Here is an 8,040-nt window from a genome sequence, read left to right on the forward strand (position 1 = left end):
GTGAGGTGAGGTGAGGTGAGGTAAGGTAAGGTAAGGTAAGGTAAGGTAAGGTAAGGTAAGGTAAGGTTAGGTTAGGTTAGGTTAGGTTTGGGTAGTTATGTTTGGTTAGGTTAGGTTAACTTAGGATAGGTTAGGTTTGGTTAGGTTAGATTTGGTTAGGTTACGTTTGGTTAGGTTAGATTTGGTTAGGTTACGTTTGGTTAGGTTAGATTTGGTTAGGTTACGTTTGGTTAGGTTAGGTTAACTTAGGTTATATATATATATATATATATATATATATATATATATATATATATGTATACATATATATATATATATATATATATATATATATATATATATATATATATATATATGTATATGTATATATATATATATATATATATATATATATATATATATACTTATATAGATAGATAGATAGATAGATGTATATATAAAACCATATTTCAGAATACATTAGCGCCCCTGCATAATTAGGTTAGGTTGGGTTGGGTTGGGTTAGGTTAGGTTAGGTTAGGTTACACACACACACACACATTGAATTAATGTTAAAATACTCATAATTACCAATAAGAAGCGAAAAGGGTTTTTTTTCGGCGTTTCTCTCAAAAGGATGTAATATGCTAGATTTTGCCGTTTTTTTTCGACTTTTGGGATTTTATTACTTTTGGCCTTCATTTCATTATAAATGGACTGGATAATGATTATCATCATTATTATTATGACTGTCATTATTATTATGACTGTCATTATTTTTATGATTATTATCATTATAGTTATTATCATCACGATTATCATCATTATTATCATCATTATTGCAGTTATAATGATTATTATGCTAATTATTATAGCTATTTTCATCATTATGACTATTTTATAATGATAATAACAATAATTATAATTTTAGAAATACTAATGACAATAGCAATAATTATAATGACAAAGATAATGATGTTATTATTTCTATTGTCATTATTAGTCTAAAAATTATTGGAATAGAGTTGGTTATTGCTATTATTGCAGTAATTATCAAAATTATCATTTTAATTATGATTTTATCATTATTATCATTATTATTGTCATTATCATTGTCATTATCATCATAGTTATCATCATTATTGCATATAATGAAGGAATTATCATGAAAATCATCACAATTACCTGAATTAATGTTAAAATCCTCAAAATTACCAATAAAAAGCGAACAAGGGTTTTTTTTCGACGTTTCTCTCAAAAGGCTGAAGTATGCTAGATTTTGCCGTTTTTCGACTTTTAGGATTTTATTACATTTGGCCTTTATTTCATTATAAATGGACTGGATAATAATTATTATCATCATAATTATCATTACTGTCATTATTTTTATGATTGTTATCATTATAGTCATTATCTTCATGATTATTATCATTATTATCATCATTATTCCAGTTATAATGGTTATTTTGCTAATTATTATAGCTATTTTCATCATTATAACTATTTTTATAATGATGATAATTATAATTTTAGAAATAATGAATATAGTAATAATTATAATGACAATGATAATGATGTTATTATTTCTATTGTCATTATTAGTATGAAAATTATTGGAATAGAGTTGATTATTGCTATTATTGTAGTAATTATCAAAATTATTATAATTATGATTTTATCATTATTATCACTATCATTGTCAATATCAATGTCAATATCATTGTCATTATCATAATATTGTTTATAATGAAGGAATTATAATGAAAATCATCACAATTCCCTGAATTGATGTTAAAATCCTCATAATTACCAATAAAAAGCGAAAAAGTTTTTTTCGACGTTTCTCTGAAAAGGCTGTAATACGCTAGATTTTGCCGTTTTTTCGACTTATGGGATTTTATTACTTTTGGCCCTTATTTCATTATAAATGGACTGGAAAATAATTATTGTCATCATTATTATCATTAATGCCATTATTTTTTATAATTATTATCATTATAGTCATTATCATCATGATTATCATCATTATCATTATCATGCTAATTATTATAGCTATTTTCATCATTATAACCATTTTTATAATGATAATAGCAATAATGATAATTTTAGATATAATAATGACAATAGTAATAAATATAATGACAATGATAATGATGTTATTATCATTTCTATTGTCATTATTAGTATGAAAATTATTGGAATAGAGTTGATTATTGCTATCATAGCAGCAATTATCAAAATTATCATTATAATTATGATTTTATCATTATCATTATTATTGTCATTATCATTATCATTATAATTGTCATTATCATCATTATTGTATATGATTAAGGAATTATCATGGAAACCAACACAATTACCTGAATTATGTTAAAATCCTCATAATTACCAATAAAAAGCGAAAAAAGATTTTTTTCGACGTTTCTCTCAAAAGGCTGTAATACTCTAGATTTTGCCGTTTTTCGATTTATGGGATTTTAATACTTATGGCCTTTATTTCATTATAAATGGACTGGATAATAATTGTTATCATCATTATTATCGTTACTGTTAATATTTTTATGATTATTATCATTATAGTCATTATCATCATGATTATTATTATCATCATCATTATTGCAGTTATAATGATTATTATGCTAATTATTATAGCTATTTTCATCATTATAACTATTTTTATAATGATAATAGCAATAATGATAATTTTAGAAATAACAATGACAGTAGTAATAATTATAAATACAATGATAATGATATTATTTCTATTGTCATTATTAGTATGAAAATATTGAAATAGAGTTGATTATTGCTATTACTGTAGTAATTATCAAAATTATCATTATGATTATGATTTTATCAGTAATATCATTGTTATTGTCATTATCATTGTCATTATCATTATTGTATATAATGAAGGAATTATCATGAAAATCATCAAAATTACCTGAATTAATGGTAAAATCCTCATAATTACCAATAAAAAGCGAAAAAGGTTTTTTTTCGACGTTTCTCTCAAAAGGCTTTAGTACGCTTGATTTTGCCGTTTTTTCGACTTTTGGGATTTTATTACTTTTGGCCTTTATTTTATTATAAATGGACTGGATAATAATTATTATCATCATTATTATCTTTACTGTCATTTATTTTATGATTATTATCATTATAGTCATTATCATCATGATTATTGTTATAATCATTATTGCAATTATAGTGATGATTATGCAAATTAATTTAGTTATTTTCATCATTATAACTATTTTTATAATGATAATAGCAATAATGATAATTTTAGAAATAATGACAATAGTAATAATTATAATGAAAATGATAATGATGTTATTATTATTTCTATTGTCATTATTAGTATGGAAATTATTGGAATAGAGTTGATTATTGCTATTATTGCTGTAATTATCAAAAATATTATAAATATGATTTTATCATTATTATCATTATTATTATCATTATCATTGTCATTATCATTGTCATTATCATCATTATTGTATCTAATGAAGGAATTAACATGAAAATCCTCACAATTACCTGAATTAATGTTATAATCCTCATATTACCAATAAAAAGCGAAAAGGGTTTTTTCGACGTTTCTCTCTCCGCTAGATTTTGCCGTTTTCTCGACTTTTGGGATTTGATTAATTTTGGCCTTTATTTCATTATAAATGGACTGGATAATAATTATTATCATTATCATCATTATTGTCATTATTCCTATGATTATCATCATTATTGTCATTATTCCTATGATTATCATCATTATAGTCATTATCGTCATTATTATCATTATCATTATTGCAGTTGATTATTATGCTAATTATTGCTATCATTTTCATCGTTATAACTATTTTTATAATGATAATAACAATAATGATAATGTTAGAAATAATGATGACAATAATACTCATTATAATAACAATAATAATGATATTATTATTATTTCTATTGTCATTATTTGTATGAAAATTATTAGAATAGAGTTACTATTATTGCAGTAATTATCAAAATTATCATTATGATTATTTTATTATCATAATTATTATTATCATCATAATTATCATCATTATTCTTCAGTAATAAAGGAATTATCATGATAATCATCACAATTGCCTGAATTAATGCTAAAATCATCATAATTATTTCAAAATCGAAAAAGATTTTTTTCGGCGTTTCTCTCAAAAGGCTGTAATACGCAAGAATTTGCCGTTTTTCGACTTTTGGGACTTTATTAGTTTTAGCCTTTATTTCATTATAAATGGACTCTATACTTATTATTATCATCATTATATCATTATTGTCATTATTCTTATAATTATCATCATTATAGTCATTATCGTCATGATTATCATTATTATCATTATCATTATTGCAGTTATAATGATTATTATGCTAATTATTACTGTTATTTTCATTATTATAACTTTTTTATAATGAAAATAATGATAATTTTAGAAATAATAATGACAATAATACTCATTATAACAATAATAATGATATTATTATTATTTCTTTTGTCATTATTAGTATGAAGATTATTAGAATAGAGTTGATTGTTGCTACTGTTGCAGTAATTATCAAAATTATCATTATAATTATCATTTTATTATCATTATTATTGTCATTATCATCATAATTATCATCATTATTGTTAATAATAAATGAATTATCACGAAAAACATCACAATTACCTGAATTAATGTTAAAACATCATAATTATCATTTAAAAGCGAACAAGGGTTTTTTTCGACGTTTCTCTCAAAAGGCTGTAATGCACTAGATTTTCCCGTTTTTTCGATTTTTAGGATTTTATTAGCTTTAGCCTATATTTCATTAAAAATGGACTCTATAATTTTTATTATCATTATTGTCATTATTCTTATGATTATCATCATTGTAGTCATTATCGTCATATTTATCATTATTATCATCATTATTGCAGTTATAATGATTACTATGCTAATTATTACTGTCGTTTTCATCATTATAACTATTTTTATAATGATAATAACAATAATGATAATTTTAGAAAGGCTGTAATACGCTAGGTTATGCCGTTATTTTTTTTTTGGGGGGGGGATTTAATTAGTTTTAGCCTTCATTTCATTATAAATGGACTCATCATTATTGTCGTTATTCTTATGAATATCATCATGATAGTGATTATTGTCATGATTATCATTATTATTATAATTATTGCAGTTAAAATGATTATTATGCTAGTTATTACTGTCATTTTCCTCATTTCAACTATTTTCATAATGATAATAACAATAATGATAATTTTAGAAAGGCTAGAGTTTACCGTTTTTCGACTTTTTTTTATTAGTTTTAACATTTACTTCATTATAAATTGACTATAATTGTTATTATCATTATCCTTATTTTCATTATTCTTATGATTATCATCATTGTAGTCATTATCGTCATGATTATCATTATTATCATTATCATTATTGCAGTTATAAGGATTATTATACTAATTATTGCTGTCATTTTCATCGTTATAACTATTTTTATAATGATAAGAATAATGATAATTTTAGAAATAATAATGACAATAATACTCATTATAATAACAATAATAACGATATTATTTCTATTGTCAATATTAGTATGAAAAATATTAGAATAGAGTTAATAATTGCTATTATAACAGTAATTATCAAAATTATCATTATGTTTATCATTTTACTATTATTATCATTATTATTGTCATTATCATCATTATTGTTAATAATAAAAGAATTATCATGAAAAACGTCACAATTACCTGAATTAATGTTAAAATCATCATAATTATCATTTAAAAGCGAGATAGTTTTTTTTCGACATTTCTCTCACAAGGCTGTAATACGCTAGATTTTGCCGTTTTTCGACTTTTGGGATTTTATTAGTTTTAGCCTTTATTTCACTATAAATGGACTATAATTATCATTATCATTATCATCATTATCGTCATTATTCGTATGATTATCATCATTATAGTCATTATCGTCGTAGTTATCATTAACATTATAGCAGTTATAATGATTATTATGGTAATGATTAGTCATTTTCATCATTATAACTACTTTTATAATCATAACAATAATGATAATTTTAGAAACAATAATGACAATAATACTCATTATAATAATAATAATGATATCATTATTTCTATTGTCATTATTAGTATGAAAAATATTAGAATAGAGTTCATTATTGCTATTATTGCAGCAATTATGAAAATCATCATTATGATTATCATTATATTATTATCATTATTATTGTTATTATCATCATAATCATCATCATTATTGCTAATAATAAAGGAATTATCATGAAAATCATCACAAGGTTTTTTTCGACGTCTCTCTTAATACACTAGATTTTGCCGTTTTTTCGACTTCTGGGATGTTATTAGTTTTAGCCATTATTTCATTATAAATGGACTCAATAATTATCATTATCATCATTATCATAATTATTTTCATTATTCTTATGATTATCATCATTATAGTCATAATCGTCATGATCATCATTATTATCATTATCATTATTGCAGTTATATTGATTATTATGCTATTTATTTGTCATTTTCATCATTATAACCATTTTTATAATGATAATAAACAATGATAATTTTAGAAATAATAATGACAATAATGCTCATTATAATAACAATAATAATATTATTATTATTTCTATTGTATTATTAGTATGAAAATGATTAGAATAGAGTTAATTATTGCTATTATTGCAGTAATCAAGATTATCATTATGATTATCATTTTATTATTATTATCATTATTATTGTCATTATCATCATAATTATCATCATTATTCTTCAGTAATAAAGGAATTATCATAAAAATCATAACAATTACCTGAATTAATTTTAAAATCATCCTAATTATCATTCAAAAGCGAAAAAGGGTTTTTTCGACGTTTCTCTCAAAAGGCTGTAATGCGCTAGATTTTGACGTATTTTCGACTGTTGGGATTTTTTTAGTTTTAGCCTTTATTTCATTATAAATGGAGTCTATAATTATTATTATCATAATTGTCATCATTATTGTCATTGTTCTTATGATTATCATCATAGGCATTATCGTCATTATTATCATTATCATTATTGCAGTTATAATGATTATTATGCTAATTATTACTGTTATTTTCATCACTATAACTATTTTCATAATGGTAATAATAATAATAATTTTACAAATAATAATGACAATAATACTCATTATAATAACAATAATAATGATATTATAATTTATATTGTCATTATTAGTAGGGATATTATTAGAATAGAGTTCATTATTGCAGTAATTATCAAAATCATCATTATTATCATCATTTTATTATTATTATCATTATTATTGTCATTATCATCATAATTATCATCATTATTGTTAACAATAGAGGAATTATCATGAAAATCATCATAATTACCTGAATTAATGTTAAAATCATCATAATTATCATTGAGAAGCGAAAAAGGTTTTTTTACGTTTCTCTCAAAATCTTGTAATAAGCTAGATTTGGACTGGATAATAATCATTATCATCATTATCATCATTATTGTCATTATCGTCATGACTATCATCATAGTTATTATCGTTATGATTATCATTATTATCATTATTATTATTGCAGTTATTATGATTATTATGCTAATTATTACTGTCATTTTCATCATTATAACTTTTTATAATGATAATAACAATAATGATAATTTTAGAAGTAAGAATGACAATAATACTCACTATAATAACAATAATAATGATATTACTATTTCTATTGTCATTATTAGTATGAAAATTATTAGAAAAGAGTTGCTATTATTGCAATAATTATCAAAATTATCATTATGATGATAATTTTATTATTATTATCATAATTATTGTCATTATCATTATAACTATCATTATTATTGTTAATATTAAAGGAATTATCATGAAAATCATCACAATTACCTGAGTTAATGTTATAATCATCATAATTATCATTTAAAAGCGAAAAAGTTTTTTTCGACGTTTCTCTCAAAAGGGTGTAATACGC

The sequence above is a fragment of the Penaeus vannamei genome, chromosome 9 (genome assembly GCF_042767895.1).
Source record: "Penaeus vannamei isolate JL-2024 chromosome 9, ASM4276789v1, whole genome shotgun sequence".
Lineage (NCBI taxonomy): Eukaryota > Metazoa > Arthropoda > Malacostraca > Decapoda > Penaeidae > Penaeus > Penaeus vannamei.